Source organism: Schistocerca piceifrons, chromosome 3 (assembly GCF_021461385.2).
Source record: "Schistocerca piceifrons isolate TAMUIC-IGC-003096 chromosome 3, iqSchPice1.1, whole genome shotgun sequence".
Classification (NCBI taxonomy): Eukaryota; Metazoa; Arthropoda; class Insecta; order Orthoptera; family Acrididae; genus Schistocerca; species Schistocerca piceifrons.
Window position 1 is genome coordinate 708680276 of NC_060140.1, and position 25693 is coordinate 708705968.

General features: G+C 44.1%; 1 pseudogene; it reads right to left on the bottom strand.

The window, feature by feature from the left end:
* Nucleotides 1-21452: 21452 nt before the first annotated feature.
* Nucleotides 21453-21570, bottom strand: LOC124790798 (annotated as a pseudogene).
* Nucleotides 21571-25693: the final 4123 nt, after the last annotated feature.

A 25693-nucleotide genomic window follows, 5' to 3' on the forward strand; every position in this document is an offset into this window, starting at 1 on the left:
CAATAAAAATTTTCATCACTTACCCAGTGATATAAAATGTCTGACACACAGCACGCTGGGAAATTTTCTCCTTGATATCACCTTCTGTTCCGAAGAAGAATTTCTATTATTGTAATGTGTGAAAGGTGGTGGGTAGTAATTACTAACTCACATAATTATATCTTCTTTCTTTGAAAAAATAAAATAAAATAAAATAAATAAAAATAAAAAGCACTTAGAAATGTTTAGGATGTAACCATATGTGGAAATTAACGTACCTTGTTAATATAAAATGACTTTGTTACGTAATTACGATCGATGGAACGTGAACCTAAGTAACCATCGTCCGATAGTTATTTGACGTCGACGTATCTACGACATAGGCCTGTACAAAACTTCTAAAAAACACAAATAAATGTGATGAAACGGTAAAGTGAAAATAATTTTTTTTTGCAGATGACAACAGATTTTCATTTTGGTTAAAAGAATGTCCACAGGATATTCCTCATGGAGATGTAGAAGAAAGGGGAATAACTGGACACCGAGAATGTTGAGATTATAGGTTAATGTCCACTGTAATCTAAACGAGTGGGCCAAGTTCCGATACGGGAAACACTACAGAACGTCACGGAACCACACCCACTAGAACTAAACCCTCACACATTGCTTCTTAAACGCCTCATTGGACTTTCGGTACATTCAGCAGTTTCTATCATTTGGAAAAAGGCAAACTCGGGACTCGCAAAACTACACTACACAACTCCAGTCAAACACTGTCCAGTTTCCGCGTTTTCTGGGCCACTGAGAGCCTGCCGCTTTATGTGCACCTTTTGCCTACAGGCTTTTACGTCGTACCCGTGTCGAAATATGCACTTCCCTACGTCATAATCTTTAGAAAACTGGCAGGGATGGGCCTACATTCATTGACAGCAACAATTTCTGTGATTTTTGTCATTGACAAGGCGTGACATTAGCCTCCGATTCCAGTCAGTTAATATATTTCTACGACCATTGTTCCAACCTGCTGCTTCATGGTAGCGAATATTACACCACTCCTGGTAGATTCATTGCTCACTTTCCGCTGATACACCAACAAATCGAGCAACTTAATCCATGATGTGGTCATAAGGACTTTGAAATATAAGGCGTGCTAAAAAAAGAAATAAGCCGGAGGTGACAACCAGAGGAAGGATCTCAATGCATTGCCTGTGGAAGACGTTGCTGTCCCTATAAGAGCGCTGATGTTCTAGACAAGTTGCCAGAGGGACACAGGTGCACACCCACGAGGAGACAGAGCGAGGGTGGCCACGCATCAGCTGTCCACTGAAATCAGTTGTACTGGAGTCAGTGAAATGAAGGTTTCAAAAGACGAGCAAAGGAGGTGGTGCGCTTCCTGACAGCGAGAATGGGTCAAGTGTACGGAGAGCACCGTATAATCGTTGCAATTCCTCGTTGCAATTCCTACGCTCAGTCCGATCTCTGCCGGAAGTCCCTGGGTCTCGAACAATAATGGTATCCACCTAATAGACAGTGACATCAGTAATGCGGTGTGGGGTTCCAGGCCGTGCACCATAGACAACAACATCCGTCCTTTTCTGCAGCGCCTGTGCCACTTACAACGGGCATGCAGTGCTCTGCAAACATTTGCGTTATTCTTCATTGCATTTCTGTTCCCCGCGCTCGTTCCGCTGTCAGGAAAAGCACTAGACCATTTCGGTCCTTTTTTGGAGTATCCATTTCACTGGTTAAGGATAACTAACGATAAGAATACGGCAAACGCCATAACTCGGTATTTCAGAAACTTAGCTAACTAGAAGAGGAGTTAAAAAAAGCGAATACGCGTCTCGGCTTATCTATAATACTCGACTGTTTTTCAGAAAACTACAATCGAAGGTTTCGAGGTGTGTCATGAAACTTATGGCTCGAGACACTCTCAGCTGTAATTGGGGCACAGTGGCTAACGTCGGGATCTCTTAGTTTCGTGATACGTTTTCGAAACTTCATTATTGTCTTTATTTATATGATTTTTCTTACTTATCTTCCCCTGTCCGTAGAAGGTTACAACAAGAATGTTTATTATCAAGTTAGGAGATACAAGAGTATTATATTAATTTCAAAATTAAAACTGTACTTAACAATATTTTTATATCAATTCTTACATTAGATCTTATATGTTATTCTTGTGTTTATTCTTCAGGAAGATTCGATGCATTCCCTTGGATGGTACCCATGACAGAGATATTGGAAACATAGAAATTCCGAACAGGATGAAGGTAGGTTTGCCACAGTCACATTTGTTCGTATGAATCTCACTCGGGAAAGAAACGCCGTTAACATTGCAGATGATTTCACCATTGGCAATAATTTCGTGGATAACGAATCACTTTACTGAAAACTGGCACTTGCAGTTGATTGTGAATTAAGATACATACAGGAATTACACGAAAATAGTTTCAAATAATTTTAAAAAATGTTCAAATATGTGTGAAATCTTATGGGACTTAACTGCTAAGGTCACCAGTCCCTAAGCTTACACACTACTTAACCTAAATTATCCTAAGGACAAACACACACACCCATGTCCGAGGGAGGACTCGAACCTCCGCCGGGATCAGCCGCACAGTCCATGACTGCAGCGCCCGAGACCGCTCGGCTAATCCCGGGCGTTACTCACCCATTTACTTACCTTCTTATTTATTAAATTCATTCGCCAGACATCCAATTGGTAGATGAATTAGGACAACGTTATTTCAATATATATTAGAAACAGTCATGTAGTAATCTTCTACGGATATGGATGGATAAATGGGACACAAAAATAAAAATAATAATAATCGGAACTGGAGTAAGACAAGGAGACGGACTATCTCCAATTCTGTTCAATATAGTTTTGGACAAAGTCATAACGGAGTGGCAGAGTGGGCTTAGAAAACGTGGCCTATGGAAACCAATGAGGATTGGAAGGAAAACTGAAGTCACTTGCCTAGCCTTTGCCTATGATCTTGCAATTTTGACAGACAGTGAACAAAATGCAATACATCAAATTGAAATACCCGTACTCAAGGAATGCGCCGAGAAGGTTTGCTTGCAAATTTATTTTGAGAAAACGGAATTTATGTGTACAGTCCCAAACATTCAGAATCTCCCCACAAAATATGGACGTATAAACAGAGTCCCACATTTTAAATACATGAGGGAAATTTTGGAACCCAGTGGACTAGAAAAAAAAAAAAATTTTCAAGAAACTCGAGCACAGAAACTAAAGAGAACCTACGGTCGGACACACCAACTTTACAACTAAAAGTGCTTGTCCATGCATGCAAAAATCAGGCATTACAGCATTGTCATTAAACCCGATCTGCTATACGCAACAGAAACCTTGTCACTCCATAATGTACAAAATCTACAAAAAGAAGAACGAAAGATCATTAGGAAAATCCTTGGACCACGAAAAACTGAAGCTGATATAGACTTGCCAACAAAACTACAGAGAAAATTTCAAATATTGCTGCTGACATTAGAAAAAGACGCCTAAAATTCTATGGACACATACAGAGACTTCCTAAGTATAGATTCACACGCCAGATACTCACAACCACTAAAAACCTTACAGGTATGACATGGGCCGAGGAGACCTTACTGACACTCAACTCACCGTTCAGGACACTGCAGACCGTAACATCCACAGAAGCAAAATAGACAAGTGGGAAGTCGAGCCAAGGACAAGAGCCAAAAAGACCTGTACAAAGTGGACGGATGAAACAAAGAAAGCCATGAGCGAGAAAATGAAGGTCTCATGGAAAAACCGCAGGAGAAACTGTAGAAGCTTCACCTGATCCACAGAGGGTCTACTGCGTGTATAACAATAATAATAATCCAGTTTCGAATATGGGGCGTAACCAGCTTTCACCACATCGGTTAAGCCATTTACTCGCTAAAAGGCACATAAATTATCGAAAACTTTGACGTCATTTCCTCAGAGATGGTCAAATATCCACAGATAAACTGACACACGGGTTCGCTTATTTTCCCGCCTCTTCCACTGAGCGAACTTGGGAAAATGGCTTAAGCACTTTGCCGTGTTCTCTTGAGTGCGTTGGACGGACGAGGTGTGCCAGTGCCCGCTCTGTCGTCACGTTGGTACGGGCCCGTGACCCTCTAGCGGCGAGTTTGGGACCTCAACGCTCTGGTAGTGATCGCAAGTTCTTTCTGGGGCAAGGACATTGCAATCATTTCAGTGGTTTTCATTTTACAGCCTCCAGCTCTTTTCTTTTTGAATCATACCTTATATGATACCTCCTTTCTGCTGTTCTGTCACGTCTTCTCCACATCGATCCCTGTTGACTGCGCTGGGTCCCGAAAATCAACTGCTACGTACACACAGCACTTTACTGTCACTGGGCCCACGAGAAACACGGACCTCAAAATGAACTTGTGACTTGACACTAGTAGTCCTGACCGTCATACTTCGCGAACAATCGGCTCCGTGCAGGGCCCATGGGAAATTATTATGCCAACGAAGAAGTACTCATTACCGGTCTTAACTCCGTCGTGTGCTATAGAGATGTTGCATGCATTTAAATGCGCGCTTAAGAATTACTAAACTCGCCTGAAATAGTTAAACGCTCCCCGCCGGGGACGGCTGTTGGCACTAGTAAGATGGTTCAAATGGCTCTGAGCACCATGAGACTTAACATCTGAGGTCATCAGTCCCCTACTTAAGCCTAACTAACCTAAGGACATCACACACATCCATGCCCCAGGCAGGATTCGAACCTGCGACCGCAGCGGTCGCGCGGATCCAGACTGAAGCGCCTAGAAACGCTCGGCCACTCCGGCCGGCCACTAGTAAGACCTGCAGTGTCACGTGCCGTGACGTACACGCCACGGCCTGTCTTTCTCGTGGGCCTCTGCATTGCCATGACACGTAAGTGACGGAGAGCCATAAGACCGCTTGGTACCACTTCCACACCATCTGCAGCTCTCCAAGTGAACAGGAAGGGAATGAGTGATACGATGTTTGGTGAGCTAACTTTATCCATGTACACGGCCACGCTGAGAGTGTTGTCGAAAGATTTACAACATTGGGAAGAAAAGCCGTTTTCGCAGATCGCCAGCCAATAAAACTTGGAGGATTCGACGTTCGTGACACTCAACCTGTGAATGGCGGGAGGAGGAAGAAGTCAACACAAGGTCAGCTTAGGACGAGCAAACCTCTAGAGATTCGTAGTGTCGACAGCAGAATGTCCCCTGTCCTCGCCGAGTGTTTGCGCTCTGAATAATTCGTTTAGTGGCCTACCCAAACACAGCCGTGACGCGCTATCGGGGCAGCGTCCGAGCCTTATCGCGTCTCATCTGCAGGCCATCCTGCCGCGCAACGCTGGACCGCGTCTCTTCCCCGGAACGGGCCGAAATGTTTGCCTAGGCCGGCAGTGGCAGTCGCTGCGCCTTTGTCCGCTTCTGTTTGTGTGGGTTTGGGTTCCTTGTGGCAGCAGTGCTACCAACTGTTGCCACAATAGCGCTGCCGCGGAGCCGCGAGATTGGGGCGGTTGCTCGGGGCGTGGGCGGGGTGGCGGTGGGGGACGCGGGGAGTCTGAGCTCGCGGACAATGGACATCGGTCGGCCGACAGCCCGGCGTCCCTGCGCCGATGCCATTGTGCCGGCCGGTAACAAATCCTTCAGCGGCGCCGTTGCCTCGGAAACGCTCCTTCTTCCGCGGGGCCTCTCATTTCGCCCGGACAGGGCCGGTCGCGGTTCCTCGGGTCCCCGGCAATTGTATCGGAAACGCGTTTAGCGGCGTCGCGACACGGCCTGCCCCGAGTGGACGCCTGTTCCCACCGGGTTGTCTCTCTGCCCTCGTGTCGTGACAAATAGCCCGCCGACCGAACGCCAGTATTTGTTTAGCCGCGAGTGCCGGTGAGCGGCGGGAAATCCCCGCTTTACTGCCGGCAGACGGTAATCCGCGCCTGCTGTGCCATTGTGGCAGACGGTCCGGCCAGGAATCACCCATAAGGCCGCCGCGTATAAGCTCGTATACTTCGGGAATCGCCACAGTGCGACGTCTAATAGAGAAGTGAATATCGACAGCTTTGCAGTCACCCAGTGGTTGGAAAGGTGAATTACAGACGACAAAATGAATTTACCAAAACATTCATCGATGGAATCTTAAGCCCTACTGTGACTGTAAGAAAGGCCACGGCTATGAATGGAATGCCCGCTACAAGGAAGAAACATCCAGGCGAACTTAGTGCAAGCTCCTGTTACACCCATCATAATCGTTCAGTTTTGGAGTTTGTAATATTCCTTTGTAAGGAATTGTTTTATATGTAAAATTTTGTTTAAAGATTTGTGACCAATGAGTCGTTGTTCATATTTGCGTTATCTGTACAAATAAAGGCAGGTGCAGCCTTCAATTTTTTTTCTGAGAGCAGCTACGAGAAGCATGGTTGTTCACGTTTGTTTCCTTTTCCAGACATCCCCGAATGTAAGCATTGTGGGCTGAAGTTATTAAAGATTTCTAACATACGAGGTCTGTCCAACGAATTCCGAAACTTTGTCCACAAAGCGTTTCTACGCTTACCTTTTACTTGTCGTGCATGGCCTACTTCGAAACACAGTCCTCCACGGTTGATACACCGCTCCCAACGCCGTTTCCACTTTCGGAAACAGTCTTGGTAGGCCTGTTGCTGGATCGCGCGAAGCGCCTTCGTCGTACTTTATTTTATCTCTTCTATCGTTGCAAATCTTCGTCCTTTCAACGGGGATTTTAACTTTGATAATAAAAAAAAGTCCGCAGGGGCCTGGTCTGGACAGTACGGAGTATGAGCAGCACAGTGATTTCGTTTTTTGCGCAATGATCACGCACCAACGAGGAGCGTTATCGTGATACGAGAGCCATGAATTGTCAAGCCACATTTCAGGTCGCTTCCTTCTCACATTTTCTCACAGGCATCGCAAAACGTACCAATAGAACCAATGACTAACAGTTTGTCCCTGTGACACGAATTCAAGATGAAATAATCCTTCGAAGTCAAAGAAAACCATAGACATGGTTTTGACATTTGACCTGACCTGACGAACTTATTTTGGTCTTGGAGAACCTTTCCTGACTCTTTGTGAAGACTGAGCCTTGGTCTCAACATTATAACCGTAGACCCACGTTATGGTTCTCTTAAGGAACATCTCGTTCTCATTTGCGCGAACCAGAAGCTCTTCATCTTGATTCATGAGCCTTGGATAGAACTTGGCGGCAACACGATGTTTTCCAAAATGTTATGCCAAAATTTTCACGTCGTGATCCGACTGAAATGTTATTTTATTCTGTAATCTCGCAGATAGTCAGTCTTCGATTGGCCACCACAATTTCGTTGACCTTCCTGACGTGAGTGTCATCGGTAGACGTCGAAGGTCGGCCAGAACGAGGGTCGTCTTTAGCTTCCGTCAGGCCGTTTTTTAAACCATGTGTACCATTCGTAACACCGGGGACGGTTTAAGCACTCATCACCGTGGGATTCCTGAATCATTTGGTGTGTCTGTGTAAAGGATTTCTCGAGTTTTGCGCCAAATTTAATGTAGCTGCGTTGCTCCTTTAACTCTGCCATCTCGAAGTTCACTATGCGACACAGCTTTGTACTCAATACATTACTGAACAATAACCAACAGACATACAACAATGAAACTTCCAGCAATTACACGTTAAACACAGTTTTGTGCAGGGATACCGATAGCATTTCGCTCCAACACACTATTGGCGCGAAATTACAAGTGCTCCGGAATGTTTTGAACAGATCTCGGACGAACTGAATTTGAGTTAATGTGTTGTATCTTTATCAGTTCACAATATCACCTGTTTATACCAATATTTATTGTACTACTAGTTCTACGTTTCAGCTTTTCTCGCGAGGAAGACGCAACACATCGATGTGGCACCAATTCTCCATTGGCATGATTTAATTACTAATTTTCAATGTTCATTTTTGCTTATCGTACGACCAGAGCCTGCTGTCATTCAGGGAAGAAGTAGGGGATTTTTTAGTGAATGATCCAGCGTAAACCGGTTATCTGAATGCTATATGCAATTTACATTTACTGAAATTCCATCGGTACACATCCTCTATTTCACCTCTCCCAACACCAGTCTGGGACACTTTCAGAGACCATTTCGGTAAAGTTTTGAAATAATTTAGTTATTGGAGGTGGAACCAACTCACAAGGTCAAATAGTAGTCGTCTTTTAGATTAAAGCATGGGAATTCGATCCGTCTAATGGGCAAGCAGCTATTCATTTCAATGCCGAAACATGTTTCAGTACATGTGTATCATCATCAGCGGGTATTGTTCTCCAGATCTGTGCCTCATATTAATAGCACTTGAAAAATCACTTCCTTACTGGTACTTATAACCAGTCATTTTCCTTATATAACACTTAGAACGTTCTTAACAAATTATTTGTTACTTAATTTACCTCAATACTTTTTGTAGTGATGAGGTGAGTAGAATAATTTTATGGTATCAGAAAACCTTCTGAGTTCTTTTGGATGCCAGTAAGTTATGGATAAAAAGAGATAAATTGCTTTTTGGCACTCGTGACAACTGTGAGAAATGACACTCAAGAAGGTTTGGCATTTCCATTCTTCAGTTGTTGGAAATGAAAATTACATCTAAATAAAATTATGTCTAGGATGACACTGGCCTTACTCGTTGCAATTCTAGGGTCTATATGAATGTTACCGTATTATCTCAAAGCTTCCCCTCCGAAACGGTATAATTTGATGTGGGACTGGTTTGCGAGTTAGCTAATCACTTGATCTACAGACACCATTTTGCTGGGCGAAAATATTTTACAGTTACTTAAGGCTATTTTCGTGGTACCTAGACTCATCTGCATGCTCATCACTTGTAGAAATCCATACAGAAACCCGGCTGCTGTTTTTAATGAGACTAACTTGCAAGTTACATTTCTGAAGTTAGAAAAACCCAGTGTTTATGTTATTACTACGTTTATGGTCCAGCAGTAAGTTAAACATTGTGTAGTGCCTCGTTGTAAAGGGTCGTTTACCAGAAACGTAGCAATAAGAGTAATGAGATACGATATGTAACACTAATTGATAAAATATTTGCTGCTAGTACAGATGAACTTCAGCAACGAATGGAAGAAGTGAGTGTACCATGTTCCAAGGTAGGTCTGAAAATCTGTTACAATAAATTAAAAAAATTATGGAATTAAGAAAGAAAACATTGCAGCAGTCGATGAGTTTTTTGTACTCACGTTGGATACAATGAGAGCATAGACATCAAAAGGAATAAGCAAGAGAGCAAAAATAGTTAGAAAGCCTTTGGCTAAGCTAAACAGGAATGTCAAAGATCTACTCCGCCAAAACTGTAACAGAAGTGACCCTTTATTTTAGTCTGAATTGTTTCTCATTTGAAGAAACATTATCAGTTATGAGGAACGGCTACATTTCTCTTGTTGACAGGTTCAATTTTCCTTTTTTTAGTCACGGTATAAACTGCACAAACCTAGCTTGCAATACCTATTGCGACAAAACCGTGAAACAGAATGTCTCATGAAAATGCAATAGGGAAAAAGGGTGGTCAATAGCTTATGGAAAACGTCTTTGATTCGGTTTGCTGTAAAATAAGATAGCAAATTTCCCGTTTACTTTCATACTAGCAAAATCTCTTTTCAATAGTTGTGTAAGGCTCTTAAAAAAGTTACAGTATTGGGTTGAAAAAATAATATAAAATCCATAGCTTCCGCTATATCGCCATAGATAAGAAAATTTCCTATGTTAGCCATATAGCAAAATGCTCTCCCCTGCGCATGCTGTCACTTCCCAAAATGTCGTGTCGATATCTCTTACTGTTTGGGAGATATGAGGAATGTTATGAATATTTCATTTCCGTGCGCTTGCGGTAGGAAGTGATCGAGCTACATAAATTTCATTTTCTCGAGACTGGAGACAGATAGAAATCTCCTTTTGAGTGTAAAGAAAAATTCAATATCTTAGCTAAGTTTCGTTCGAACAAACATATGGTGTAATATGCACCAAACGCAAAATCACAGCGATCCATATTTTTCATTGCAGACTCTTTCGAATTCCGCGCAGCGTCGTACTTAGATGCGAATAACACGTTGAGTATTACCATTATCGAAATTTTGGGCACTTCACCCTGAAGCTGACATTTAAAGCTGCAAGTAATCTGAAAATCATTTTTTACCGATTAGATTATGTAAAATCGTGTGGGCCAACGGAGTGCGCGTAACGTTCTACCCGTAATGGCATTGCTGCACTTTGACTAGCAGGCTAACCAGCCTTCTGTGTGCATTAGTATGTGAGTGCAAACTGCGATGAGTGCAAACTGCGACGAGTCGGCACGCAGACTACCGGCTTCTCTTTGATCTCACTCTAAGAAAAAGCAGAATTGTTGTGCCCTCTATTAGGGCGAAGTAGACCTAGACTTTAGGCAACCAGACTTAGGGACGGATAGTTAGAGTGTACTGAAGGTCACGCCCTGTACGAGGACTCTCGGCCCGCGTCTGCCGAGGCTAAGGCAAAGAGTTTGGGTCCAGAACTGGAAAACGCGAGTACGTTTAGCAGGCTACTGAATCATCCGATCTCCACCATGCGGAATCAGCGTTCTATGCGCCAAACGAGAAACCTGACAAAAAACAAAAAATCTGACACAACCACACCAGCCGAATCCCAGCAGTCACCAAGCGATCACCAACAATCTCAGCAACCTCAAACAGTCTCAGTCCAACCTAAAGCCAGGCACTCATTGCCAAACTGACGTTTCTCCTTATGAAACGATATCTCTTGAGATGACGACGAAGGTTTTCAAAAGGTACACTACAAGCGTAACTCGAAACTCCACTGCGTCCACAGAATCCGGTGAGATCCCTGTAAAGTTTGAACATTCAACCTTTAATTGTTATCACTGAAAATCTGGACCCCCAAGGAAACAGCCAAGGCTTTCCGTACAGCACTAAAACAATTCTGCCTTGCACAATTTGTGACTGACATGAATCTGAGAAGGGACGGCGTCAAACTCACCACCTATCAAACTGACTTTGAAACCCACCTAAAAAACTAAATAAATAAAGTACAATAAAAATATGGCACCACTTACACATTGGAAGCAACTATTAAGATAATAAATCACAACCTGATTGACAACCGCATGGACCCTTTGTAAGTGTCGTCATCACTAATGTCGATCACGACGTCGCCATTAAGGAAGCCGAAGAGGAACTAAAGATGCACGAATACCAATTTAAAAAAAAAAAAAAAAAAAAACGCACATCTACTCGCGACTCACAAAACGAACCATCAAAAAAGGCATGTCATCTCTAATCAGAAGAACACCACCGACAAACTTCTTCCACGCCGCTTCAGGATGCATTGCGTACTACACCCGGTTGAACCATCCAACCCACACAATGTGAAAAATTCAACAATTTTCATCACATCTCCAAAAATTGTCGCAATGAATCCAAATATGGGAAATTCAGTGGACGTCACCTGATTTTCAACAGCAAAACAGATTCTAAAAAAGAAACATCTAAATATAGCAAATGCAATGGTGTTCCCAACGCTACCGATCCAAATTGCTCTGAAAGGCCGAAGCAACCCATCCCCACAGAGAATAGAAGGATCCAGTGCACTGATGAACCAATTTACTCCACGCAGGGCTGCTCAAAACTAAAAACTTTCTCGAAGCTTTCACCACTGTACTCTTCAACGTTCTTGAAGAAGGCAGATCTCTCGTTACTGAAACGATGATATCGGTTTCCAGATAGTACGTCGGTGTGATAAGGAAATTACACACACTTCAAACAACATACGCATCTACATTAGCAACCCGCCACACTCATCTGCCAGGGTCTGCTATACTGTATAAATTTGTAATCTTTTCACATTCAATGCAAATGGTTTCTGTGCTAAAAAGGAGCTTCTGGAAAACTGGTTAGAGAATAAAACATTACAATTTGCCGAAACCAACTGCTTCGGCAAAGACATAAGCCTTCTCTATCATGTATGCCACAGGTTAGACAAATCCGAAACAGGTACAGGAAGATGTTCACAACGAAGAGTCGCCACGTTCCTACAAAACAACTGGCCGCTATAAGACTTGATTTACCAGAAAAACTCAACGTTCACCGAGCTATCGTCCTACAAATACTAGGGAAATATAGGAAACCGATCTTCTTGGCAACTGGGGATATGTACGTCCCACTGAGGATCTGCCAATAGTTTACTTTGCTTGCATCTCTACACTTGATCTACCAATCATCAGAGGAGACCTCAGTGCCAGATCTACTGTTCTTTTCGAAAAAAAAGACGGCGATATCCTCATTGCAGCTCTAAACGACAATCAGATCCAATTAGAAAATAACTCACCTACTTTCATCAATAACACTGGAACCTCTACAGCTGATCAAATTATTTTCACAGCGCAAATTGCTAATACCTGCATTGGAGTGGAAACAGGTGATAGCATTTCCAGTGACCACCTCCCCGTCATCACAAAAGCAACGTATATTACCAGCTTCAAAAATGACAACCACAATAGGGAAACTTTCATCGAGTCCAAAAACCTTAACATATGAAACTTCGGAACAGAATTTTAAGCAAAAAGCTCAACATGACAGCCATTAATACTGCAGAAGATCTTGACAACTATAACCAGCTAATTTTCCAAACGATACAATCTGCTGTCACTAACAATGCACCGTCATAGGGCATAAGGACAGTCTTCCTACACATACTCTTAACCCAATTAAAGGAAAAAGAAAATTATGTAGACCAATTAGACGACAACCTAAAGAATAAGTAAAAAAGGAATAGCCTCTGCTATACAAAGCAGTAAAAATATAGCTCCTGGAAGTGAAGGCATTGGACGATTTCATCTCATACTGCTTCTACCGCAGGGACTTGCTGAAACACTAAAACCTTTATTTAATGCAGCTTTAACTCAAAAAACTGCACCATCCCAATGGCAACATGCACATATTAGAATGATTCCGAAACATGGAAAACCCAAAAACAAACTTAACTCATACTTCCAATAATTGGCAAAACCTTTGAAGCAATGATCAACAACAGACTACAACAGTCTGCAGAAGATAACAGTGTTATGGTATAATTCATGAAGAAGCTTGTTTCAGAAATAGTAACAGTACCGCTGATGCGTTATTAAGACTAACTAGCAAAGAAACTTAACAGATGCGACTGCTGCGCTCTTCCTGAATAAAGAACATGGAAATTATTCACAAAATGCTAAAATATAACAAGTGTTCATAACTCTTGAGATGAGCATCTTAGAGCCCAGGGTTATGAAACTGTTTTGCTTCGAATGGTTGTTCCTGTCACATGGCTTATAAGGCGCTTGTTTGCCCGATCCTTGAGTGTTGTTCATCTATCTGGTATCCCTATCAGTTAGGACTGATAGAGGAGATAGAGAAGATCCAATGAAGAGCGGCGCGTTTCATCACGGGATCGTTTAGCTGGCGAGAGGACGTTGCGGAGATGCTAAACAAACTCCACTGGCAGACGTTACAAGAGAGGCGTTGCGCATCTCGGAGAGATTTACTATTGACATTTCAGGACGGCGCTTTTCAGGAGGAGTCGGACAACATATTTCTTCCCTCCCACCCCGCTCCACATATATCTCGTGTATTCACCACTAGGAGAAAATCCGAGAAATTAGAGCCAATACAGAGGCTTACCTACAATCATTCTGACCACGCACAACTCGCGAGTGGAACAGAGTTGAAGGGATCAGATAGTGGTACCGAAAGTATGCTCCTCCACACACCATTAGGTGGATTGCGGAGTGTGATGTAGATGTAGATATTTGAATATTGATCATTTCTTCCGGGACACATTGTACGTAGTGTATAACATCCATGACATCCCTGCACGACCGTGGCACTTTCTTGGAATGCACCGTAGGAAGTCTCTGCCTTAGCTACGGAAGGTTCACACTGCACCTTTATCGTCTACAATGGATTTGCACTCCTAGATGATTGTGGCACTGATGAGAATACCGACCATATTACTTTGTGCATTGCAGTAATATGCGACTACCAACTTGCTGCAGTTCTTATTACTTCATGGGCAACTATCCATTCGTGTGAAGACGCTACTTGTAAGAAATGACATGATCATGTGTCTAATTTCGTATTGGCTTAGCAAATTATGATTCTGTTGACGTAAGGTATTGACATTTTAATCTAAGATTTCGATGATGTGATTGGATCGTTAGTGAACGTGTGTTTGTGTTTGTGTGTTTGTGTGTGTGTGTGTGTGTGTGTGTGTGTGTGTGTGTGTGTGTGTGTATGAGTGTGATTGTGTGTGTGTGGGTGTATGTATACTACAATTATATTGCACATTATAATTTGTAGGAGGTCACGTATCGGGTGCTGATTGAGCGGATAATGTGCGAAGGTCACATTAAAAAAATGAAAAATCTATGTTTTAGATTTGAAACAGCATGGTATGACCATTCAGTATCTGGCATCCAGCTAATTTCGACTCGAAGCTCAGCCAGGTTAAAGCTGTTGTTGCACTCTCTCTACTCTCGAATCATCTACAAATTTAATCATATGTTCCCACTACAATACCGTATGCGCACCACAAGTAAAATTTCCTTATCTGTCATCATATCTGGCGATGCAGTTGCAATGGCCAGCAGCGTAGACGGTCATTGTTATCTGGTTTAATTTTATTTATCTTTTATTTTTATTTGATTTTTTTAAGGATCGTCAGTCTTCTGGCTGGCAAGAAGCAACTTGCAGCGACTTCCTGTTCTGCGCTAACCTCTTCATCTCAGAGTATGATACTCAACATCTTCAATTTTCTGTTGGATAGTTTCCGATCTCTGTCTTCCTCTACAGTATTTCCTCTCTACAGATCCCTGTAGTACCGTGGAAGTTATTCGGTGGTATCACATGTGGTATCATCATATCCTTTCTAATTGTCAGTGTTTTCCATATGTTCCTTTGCTCGTCGATTCTGCCAAGAACCACTTCATTCCTTTTATTGTCAGTCCACTTATTTTCAACATCCTTCCGTAGCACCATATCTCTTTTTTTCCCGTTTGGTTTCACTGCCCATTATTCCCTTCTAGACAATACCGTGCTTCAAACGCACATTCTCAGAAGTTTCTTCATAAGAAGTTAAGGACGAAGTTCGATTCTTGTAGAAATATTTTAGTGAAGAGCACCCTCTTTGCCTGTGCTAGTCTGCTTTTTGTATCCACCTTGCTTCATCCATTGTCTGTTATTTTGCTTCGAAGGTACCAGAATTCTTGCACTTCGTCTACTTCTTGATCACCAACTTTGACGTTAATTTTTTCACTAATCTCATTTCTGCTACTTCTCATTACTTTCGTCTTTCTTCGGTTTACTTTGAAGTTGTATTCTGTACTCATTATACTTCTCATTCCATTCAAAAGTTGCTGCTATTCTCCTTCACTGTCACAGAGGAGAGCAGTGTCATCAGTGAATGTCATATTTGATACCCTTTCATCCTGAATTTAAAACCCACTCCTCAAATTTGTTTCCATTTGCGTTATTGCTTCTACGACAAATTCCGCTGCTGTGCCAACCTTTTCACTTCAGAGTAGTAATTACAACCTACGTCCTCAATTATCAGCTTGATGATCCCAATCTCTGTCTTACTCTACAGTTTGTATCCTCTACAACTCCCTGTAGTACCATAGAAGTTAATTATTGATGTCTTAACAGGTCCTATCATCCTATTACTTCTTCTTGTAAGTGTTTTCCAGATATTCTTTTCCTCTCCGATCCTGCACAGAACTTCCTCATTCCTTCCTTATCAGTCCGCCTGTAGCACAACATCTCAAACGCTTCGATTCTCTTTCCTCACAGTTAATGGCTTACTACCATAATATGTTGTGTGGCGCAGGGGAACGGGAAATTTTGAACGTTACAATTGGCAGCACTGTAGCGCCGGCAGATATTCGAAACTTTGCACAATTGATGTGAACACATTGCCATTTAGTAATCATGGAGAATTGGACTGGTGCGGAACGTGCAGTAGCTGTGAGAGCGTTTTACAAAAATGGTGATAGTGCGACTGCCGCGCAGAGAACATTTCGACAGCATTACCAGCTTGGACGTCATGGACGTGTCCCATCTGCGCATGCGATTACAACGTGGGTGCGTAATTTTGAAGAAACAGGATCTGCCTTGAAAAAGAAACCTCCAGGTGGCATTCCAACGGTACGTACCCCAAAGAACATTGCAGCTGCTAGAGCTGCAATCGAGAGAAGTCCTCGCCGCTCCGTTCGACAGCATGCATCTTCGCTAGTGATTAAGCGACGAAGCTTACAAAGAATACTGCACGGATTAGACTTCCATCTCTATAAGTTGCAGATTGTGCAACACTTACACGAACGAGACCCAGCGTCACGTATGGAGTTTAGTAGCCAGATTTTGGCTAAAATCAACAAGGACGCGAATTTCCTTGGTAACTTATGGATATCAGACGAAGCCGATTTCCACCTGAACGGATTCGTGAACAAACAGAATTTTCGTTATTGGGCACAGGAAAATCCTTGTGAGTTTCACCAGCGACTACTACATAGCGCCAAGGTCACAATATGGTGTGCTGTATCATGTCATGGTGTTATCGGCCCTTATTTTTTTGAACGTGAGGATGGTAGAGCAGTGACAGTAACATCCGTTCGATATGTTGAAATGCTTCAAACATTCTTTACACCGAGACTGTACGAGCTTAATCTTAACGACGAAAACATGTGGTTTCAGCAGGACGGAGCCGCGTCGCACAATACTCGACAATCGATGGCAGCAGTTCGTCAATTGTTTGGAAGACGCATTATTTCACGTAACGTGACATTGCATGGCCTGCGAGATCCCCTGATCTCAGTGTGTGCGACTTCTTCCTGTGGGGATATCTTAAAGGCAAGGCGTACCGTACACGTCCTGCAACAATCCATGAACTGAAGGAGAACATTGAAAACGAAATCACTGCCATTCCCCAAGATTTGCTACACCGCGCATTCCAGAGTTTTCATAACAGGCTGTTAGAGTGTGAACGCCGAATGGGAGCACATTTTTCCGATGTCATCTTTAAAAAGTAAAGAGACACTTTTGGACATTTTGATTGAAAAGACGTACTGAATACATTCACTTTCGTTAATAAATTACTAGTTTTATGAATTTATTCATGGAAATGACGTTATTTCGAAATTTCCCGTTTCCCTGCGCCACCCTGTACATTCTCAGAAATCTCTTCCTGAAATTAAGGCCTGTATATGACATTAGTAGACTACTCTTGGTGAGGAACGCCCTTTTTGCCAGTAGCTAGTCGACTATTTCTGTCCTCCTTGCTCCGTCCGCCATAGGCTATTTTTCTGGCTAGGTAACATAGTTCCTTAACTTCATCTACTTCGTGATCACCAGTCCTGGTGTTAAGTGTTTCGCTGTTCTTATTTCAAATACTTCTCATTACCTTTTTCTTTCTTCAGCTTACTTTTAATCAATATTCTGTACTCATTAGACAGTTCATTCTGTTCAATACATCATGCAATTCATCTTCACTTTCAGTAAGAGTACCACTGTCATTAGCGAATCTTATCCTTTCACCTCGAATTTTAATTCACTTATACTACTGGCCATTAAAATTGCTACATCACGAAGATGACGTGCTACAGACGCGAAATTTAACCGACAGGAAGAAGATGCTGTGATATGCAAATCATTAGTTTTTCAGAGCATTCACACAAGGTTGGCGCCGGTGGTGACACCTACAACACGCTGACATGAGGAAAGTTTCCAACCGATTTCTCATACACAAACAGCAGTTGACCGCCGTTGCCTGGTGAAACGTTGTTGTGATGCCTCGTTCAAGGAGAAATGCGCACCATCACGTTTCCGACTTTGATAAAGGTCGGATTGTAGCCTATCGCGATTCCGGTTCATCGTATAGCCGACATTGCTGCTCGCGCTGGTCGAGATCCAATGACTGTTAGCAGAATATGGAATCGGTGGGTTCAGGGGGGTAATACGGAACGCCGTGCTGGATCCCAACGGCGTCGTATCGGTAGAAGTCGAGATGACAGACATCTTATCCGCATGGCTGTAACGGATCGTGCAGCCACGTCTCGATCCCTGAGTCAGCAGATGGGGACGTTTGCAAGACAACAACCATCTGCACGAACAGTTCGACGACGTTTGCAGCAGCATGGACTATCAGCTCGGAGACCATGGCTGCGGTTACCCTTGAGGCTGCATCATAGACAGGAGCGCCTGCGATGGTGTACTCAACGACGAACCTGGTGCACGAATGGCAAAACGTCATTTCTTCGGATGAATCCAGGTTCTGTTTGCAGCATCATGATGGTCGCATCCGTGTTTGGCGACATCGCTCTGAACGTACAGTGGAAGCGTGTATTCGTCCTCGCCGTAGTGGCGTATCAGACTGTGTGATGGTATGGGGTGCCATTGGTTATACGTCTCGGTTACCTCTTGTTCGCATTGACGGTACTTTGAACAGTGGACGTTATAGTTCAGATGTGTTATGACCCGTGGCTCTACCCTTCATTCGATTCCTGCGAAACCCTACATTTCAGCAGGATAATGCACGACCGCATGTTGCAGGTCCTGTACGAGCCTTTCTGCATACAGAAAATGTTCCACTGCTGCACCGGCGAGCACATTCTCCAGATCTCTCACAAACTGAAAACGTCTGGTCAGTGGTGGCCGAGCAACTGGCTCGTCACAATGCACCAGTCACAACTCTTGATGAACTGTGGTATCGTGTTGAAGGTGCATGGGCAGCTGTACCTGTACACGCCATCCATGCTCTGTTTGATTCATTGCCCAGGCGTGTCAAGGCCGTTATAATGGCCAGAGGTGATTGTTTAGGGTACTGATTTCTCAGGACCTATGCACCCAAATTGCGTGAAAATGTAATCACATGTCAGTTCTAGTATAATATATTTGTCCAATGAATACCCGTTTATCATCTGCATTTCTTCTTAGTGTAGCAATTTTAATGGGCAGTAGTGTATGAACCTTTGTTTTGTTCCAACCATTGCTTCTTCGGTGAATAGATTGAACAGTAGAGTGGAAAGACTACATTCCTGCCTTACACCTTCTTTAATCCCTTGTTCCATATGTAAAGATAGTGAAGCATATCATGGAGACAAAGTACCCTACCTTGGTTCGCGAATACAACTGCAGTCGTAGAGGAATTGCTGGTAACAGTCCCCTCTTCCAGGTATCGACGTCAGCTTGTGGCACTAGTAGCGCATTAGTGAGGTGACTAACAACAAAACGAACTTGCGCGTCAGCCCAACAAATAGACGTTGTCAATCAGCGGGCAGCGATTCTGCGGGGCAGAATGCGGCGAGCGCCGAGGACGGGCCGGCAGCGGCCACCTGCTCGGCCAGGTAGGAGGGCCGGGCTGAGCCCTGCGTCGCCCGCGGCAGCGCTCGCGGCTCGAGGGCCCTCGACGCCCACCCCCGCCGCCGCCCCCGCTGCCGGCACAATGCTCGCCTCGGCTCGCCCGCGCCGCGCTCGCCCATCTTGATTCGATTATATTTATGAGATTAGGTCGCGGCCGACGCCGTGAAAGGCTAGCCGGCCCGGATATCGGGGCCCGATTCCCGCACTCCATTGTCCCGCGCCCGGGAGGAGAAGGGCCCCGCGTATATAACACGTATTATTATTACTGTGCGCCGGGCCCGGCTGCGGTGGATCCCCCAGCCGCACGGCCCCGTAATTGGAATACTTGTTTGTGTGCGTTGCCAGAGGATTTCGCGCCATCGGGCGTGCCGGATTTACAAGATCGAAAGGTGCGCCGTTCGCGGAGCGAAAATCCGTCTCGGGGGCGGATCGTAAAAGCCGGCTAATAACTGCGGCGAATTGAGGTTACGGCTTAAGAACGCATCTGGATACAGTCTGCAGCGCGGAATTTCCTTAATACACTACGCGCTGGAAGTCGAGTGAAGACAATTTGAAATGTTCCCTTCATTAGGAGAGCAGATGTTAAAAATGAGCTGTGAATAAAGTTTCTCTCTGTCACGGATAGTGGCCTGTGTTATTATAGATGGTAACCGCATCCAGCACCAAATCTCGAACCCTGATTCTGGCCTTTCGCAGACAATAGTCTATCCGGTCACGACCGAGGAAACAACGTAAACCTGCCAGTACCTAGCGCAGTTATAAAGCATTCCATCACTTGTTACTTTCCACAGATGCCGACAGAGAACATGATATAAGAGGCCAAGCAGTTTTCTTAGTCCTCTCGTATTAATCAAAGTACCAGAAAATTATCTCTTCGTCACGGGCTCCTTACTTAGTTGTATGTGTGAAATCATATGGGACTTAAATGCTAAGGTCATCGGTCCTTAAGCCTAAATTATCCTAAGGACAAACACACACACCCATGCCCGAGGGAGGGCTCGGACCTTCGCCGTGACCAGCCACACAGTCCATGACTGCCTTACTTGGTTACTTCCCCTCTTCTCATCCATCGTTCGACCACCTCTGGCTATACATTGTATCCACACATATTATAAAAATGGATGTACGAGTACATACATATGTATGTATGTTCCACATCTTCTAAGCCGGCCGCTGTGGCCGAGCGGTTCTATGCGCTTCAGTCCGGAATACCGCTGCTGCTGCGGTCGCAGGTTCGAATCCTGCCTCGGACATGGATGTGTGTGATGTACTTAGATTAGTAAGGTTTAAATAGTTCTAAGTCTAGAGGATTGATGACCTCAGATGTTAAGTCCCATAGTGCTTAGAGCCATTTGAACCATTTGAATCTTCTTTTAAATCACTGGACCGACTTGAACCAAACGCGGCACACGTATCTCTTACTGTCTGAACAGAATCGCAGTGGCGATAAGGTCCACGTACCTATCAAAGGGGCGAGGGTTAGGGTGTAGCTCACAACGTACGAATTCGCAGATTTCATTCATCCTTTATTTGAGAATGAGAGCACTTATCTACTTACAAGCATTACACATAATTTCAAACCTTTGTGAAACGTTTTCTCGCTGACAACCCCCATAAAATGATGAAACGAAAAAAGTTTATTGGTTACTACACTTTCACTGTTCATGTAGTAAAACCGCCTCACTCAGCAAGAAGTATTAATTTATTATCTACTAAGTGCATCACGGCACATGTTGCAGACAGTATTCCCATACACCGTCATATGGATTCAGCTGCATGAAAACGAAGCTGCAGGACGAAATTCGCTACAAGGATCTCCGTCTTAAGGCCACAAGTGGCCCATCGGGACCATCCGACCGCCGCGTCATCCTCAGATGAGGCTGCAGATAGGCGGGACGTTGGTCAGCATACTGCTCTCCCGGTGTTATGATGGTTTTCTTTGACCGGAGCCGCTACTGTCTAGTCGAATAGCTCCTCAATTGGCATCACGAGGCTGAGTGCACTCCGAAAAATGGCAACAGCGCATGGCGGCCCAGATAGTCACCCATCCAAGTGCCGGCCACGCCCGACAGTGCTTAACTTCGGTGATCTGACGGGAACCGGTGGTACGACTGCGGCAAGGCCGTTGCCAAAGTCGCTACAGATACAAGTGAAATATGTGTACAAAGATGAGATATATTAAATATAACGTGTTATTAACGCCGCACGCCCGAAGAAATGCAAGTACACAGTCTCGCGTTTGGCTAATTCGGAACACAGCATCTGAAACCTCGGTGTATTCCAGTGTGCAGGTGGACCCGTTTGCTGGTCTGCCAAACCAATTTGACTCTGTGCCACGACTACCCGTGACGAAATGTGTCAAATGTTAGTTGGCCGACTCAAAACAAATAAGTACATCCACGCATCACTCATTGTGTGCATGATGCTAGAAATAGTACCCCTGACAGTTCAGATGGTGACTGACACAGGCTCTAAATGGCACACTAGCAGAGGACACAAGTCCCACCGTTTAGATAAAGACCAGTAGTTCTTTACTAGCGAATTGCCAGTACAAGAGTGTCCTCTTCTCTTTTTCTCAGCTTTCGTCGCCAGCTCAGTAGCATAGCACATTTACATCTTAGACTACTCCCACTTTAGCCCAAGCCACTCACGAGCTGGAGTGCTGCACTCGAGGCTGGGAGACCGCCCCTTGCTCTGCATACACCGATTTGACCAATCAGCAACTTTAAAAAATAACTGGGAGAAATGGAAAAAAGATTCAGCTTTGCGGCCTCTTTCCCACGTGCTTACGCCATGTCTTTTGCTAAAAGCGTGACCTTGATAGAACCACAGCCCTCCATAAATAGATTGTTACCTCCCCTTTTGCGTCCATTTCGAACTTTCCAAAGAATGGCCATTAACTCGCCAAAAGCCTCCTGGGTTCACAAATATGTTTTATAGCAGTGTCTGGACGTCTGGACGCCACTGACCTGTCCCATGGAAATTCGCAGAAATACGCGGTCGTCTCATCGGCTTCCTGCCTAACAAAGGCCCATCCTTTGGTTTATTCCCTGTCATCAATGCTCTGCCAATACCCAGTGGTGACTCCTTGGCGCTAGTCAGTCTACCTGGATGCGGCCGCCGACCGACCGGCGCCATCCAACATGTCTGTACAATGAGACTGAGGGACTGGACCGTCCACAAATGTCTTCACCCAGGTTCTGCTGGAGAAACGCTCCTCTCAGCCTTCAGCCATCATATGCTTTTACTGTAGTTGTTTAAATCGGCACCCTCTTCCTTTGAACGCAGGTGAAGCTTACCACTATTCCTTCACTAGAGCACACAAGCAAGAGCGTTAACTACTGCTAACCATTTCATCATATGAATGAAGTCAGATCATATCCAGGTATAGCAACCAAGTAAACGGAAATGCCATGTGGCTAGGGCCTCCCGTCGGGTAGACAGTTCGCCTGGTACAAGTCTTTCGTGTTGACGCCACTTCGGCGACATGTGTGTCGATGGGGATGAAATGACGATGATAAGGACAACGCAACACCCAGTCCCTGGGTGGAGAAAATCTCTGACCCAGCTGGGAATCGAACCCAGGCCGTTAGGTATGACATTCCGTCATGCTGACCATTCAGCTACCAGGGGCAGACGTAGCAACCAAGTAAAAAAGAGCATCTTCCCTAAGAACATTACGCAGCATAACACCGTATCAGAAGGGAGAGTGCCCTGCAATCTCTCAAGTGACGACATTGATCACTGAGTTATTTGATGCTCATGGCGTTATCCACAGGGAATTTGTTCCCACCAGCACCACTGTAGATTCACGGTATCATTTGGGTGTCATGGATAAGTTGTGCAGAAGGATTGAAAACGTTCGAGTGCAAGAATGGAAAGGAAGGGATTCTCTCTTGCAGCACAGCAATGCGCTAGTGCATCGGGTGCAGTTGTAGTACAGTCTCTATCGTAGAAACAAGTGTCAGTTTTCAACCACACTTCACATTCATTGTATTTATCGCCGAGTGCCCTTTTTTATTTAGAAAAAAAGGCAGATAAATGGTCAGCACTTTGACGACATAATCGAAATTCAACTCAATTTGACGTGCGAATTGAGCAACATCCCAAAAAAAGGGCCTTTCTGAGAGTTTCACATAATCGTATGAACGTGCTGTGCTCCGTGCTCAAGTGGAGAGACACTGTGTAGAACATGTGAAGTATTAAAATCATCATCTTAACTTTTCTCTATTTTTCATGAATCCAGTCTCGAAGCTTTTTGGCCTGACGGAGTATGTCATAAGGTCTCTCTACTCCTTTTTAGGGCCTAGCTAGATGAAGTGAAACGTGCGTATGATATATTTTGGTCGGGAGTCCCGTTTTGGGTAGTTCGGCCACCTGGTTTATTTCACGCCACTACGACAACATGCACTTCGACGATGATGAAATGATAATGAAGACAACACGACACCCAGTCCCGTAGTAGATAATGTCTCTGACTCAGCCGAGAATCGAACCCGGGCCCTTCGCTATAGGCTATGACATCACGATCGACGAAGCTTTCCAGTCCTGATACATTTGGTACGCCTGTACCACCACGTACAATAGCGACTGTTAACCATCCGTTCCCATGGGTAAAGGAATCATTGATGTTGATGCTAAAGTTCAGTCGGCAACCACAGAAGACTGCGGGTCCATCCAATAGCGAATGTGCAGCGACAGATTTGATGAGATTCCTTTTCTTGCCGGCAGCTGATGTAGTCATTTCGACGTCTTCAATTGTTTTATATATTGTCTGTCTTGCACGACGACGGTATCTTCTGTAAGGCATCTTGGCAGCGTTCAATGCAGTTGCCTGTGCAGCAGCAGCAGCGCGAATGATCGGCTCCGCCGGCTGCGCTCGCTTTTATAGACACGCGATAGCGCGTGACCTTGATTCAGACTTAGAATATTTCACAGTGCCAGCCGAACGTTATCCCGTACGCGGGCACTAGTAAGTCTAGGTGCCCGCGTAAGCTGTGTGCTAAGTCCGCGGCTGAGCACTCAGCTATGGAGGCGAAAACCTGGCTATATTATCTCCATTCACATAAAGAATATCATGTAGCGTTAAACAGGCACGTCTCTCTGGGTGTTCGACAACGATCATTAGCTTCTGTGGTGAAGTACAGGGCAAACTGAACTGTCTTAGGAAAAATTCAGTTAGAAATGTCGTGCAATGTGTTACTTCTGGAGCACATAGAGATGCTCTCTCATAATATTATTCGATCCCAATGTTTAGATAGTGGTTTTGTTTATCTTAAGTGCGGAGTGACAGACCGTCTCAGCTTGGCGCTAGGTAATAACTGGCAGAGAAACAAGACATCTGTGCGGAAATTTCAGCGACGTATGCGATCGGCCTGTTAACGTATGTCGAAGCTCATCTTCGTTAGCATACAAAGTAGTTGAAATGGAGCATAGTTTATTTCCAGGAATATTAACAAAGCACGATTAATGCTATATACGTAGCCTGTGGGATAGTCAAAGTGCAGACAGGTTACTCCAGGGGGCCAGGGAGTTATCTGTGAACGCTATTTGGGAAAATACAGTTAGAGGAGACCATGAAAGAAAGAAACCATCTGCAGAGAAGATTAATTAGTAGCAGTGAGAGTAGAACGAACAGTATGCCTATGGTTGCCTCAAATGTCGATCACTCTGCAGCACTGAAAAGCTGAACTGTTAAACAGTCTCGAAATACGAGAAGCCTGGAACTCCCGGCGTGATGGAGATTGAGATCTACCTAGCTTTGTTGAATCATTTATCACTTATCTGAAAAATTTTCAAAAACATCCGCATATGTAAATAAGCAGAACGTGAAATTCATGAATTTTTTGGGAACAATATTTACCTTTCTTTATTTAACATCGATTTCTCGTATAGATTATGATTGGCCTCTCTGTTTTGGGCACACGGCAGCAAGGTCTTCAGCACGTGTGTCAAATGTGTGTCAAAATTCTGCCAGACGAGTGTGGGTAAAGGTAGCTGAATAATAAAATTTTAGCTACAATTAAAATGTGAAGATTCCCTAAAACGGTCTCGCTATGGGAAATCCCTTAGCTGATATCCTTGCCGATATTTTCATCAACTCTCTAGAAGAAAAGTTTTTTAACTGTTTTTCAGCTACATCATTAGGCCTTATCTCCTATTTCAGATACGTTGATGATATTTTAATCGTCTACAAGGGACCTGCTAATGGCATTGACCGTATTTTTAATCTCTTCAGTGATCTTCATGAGAA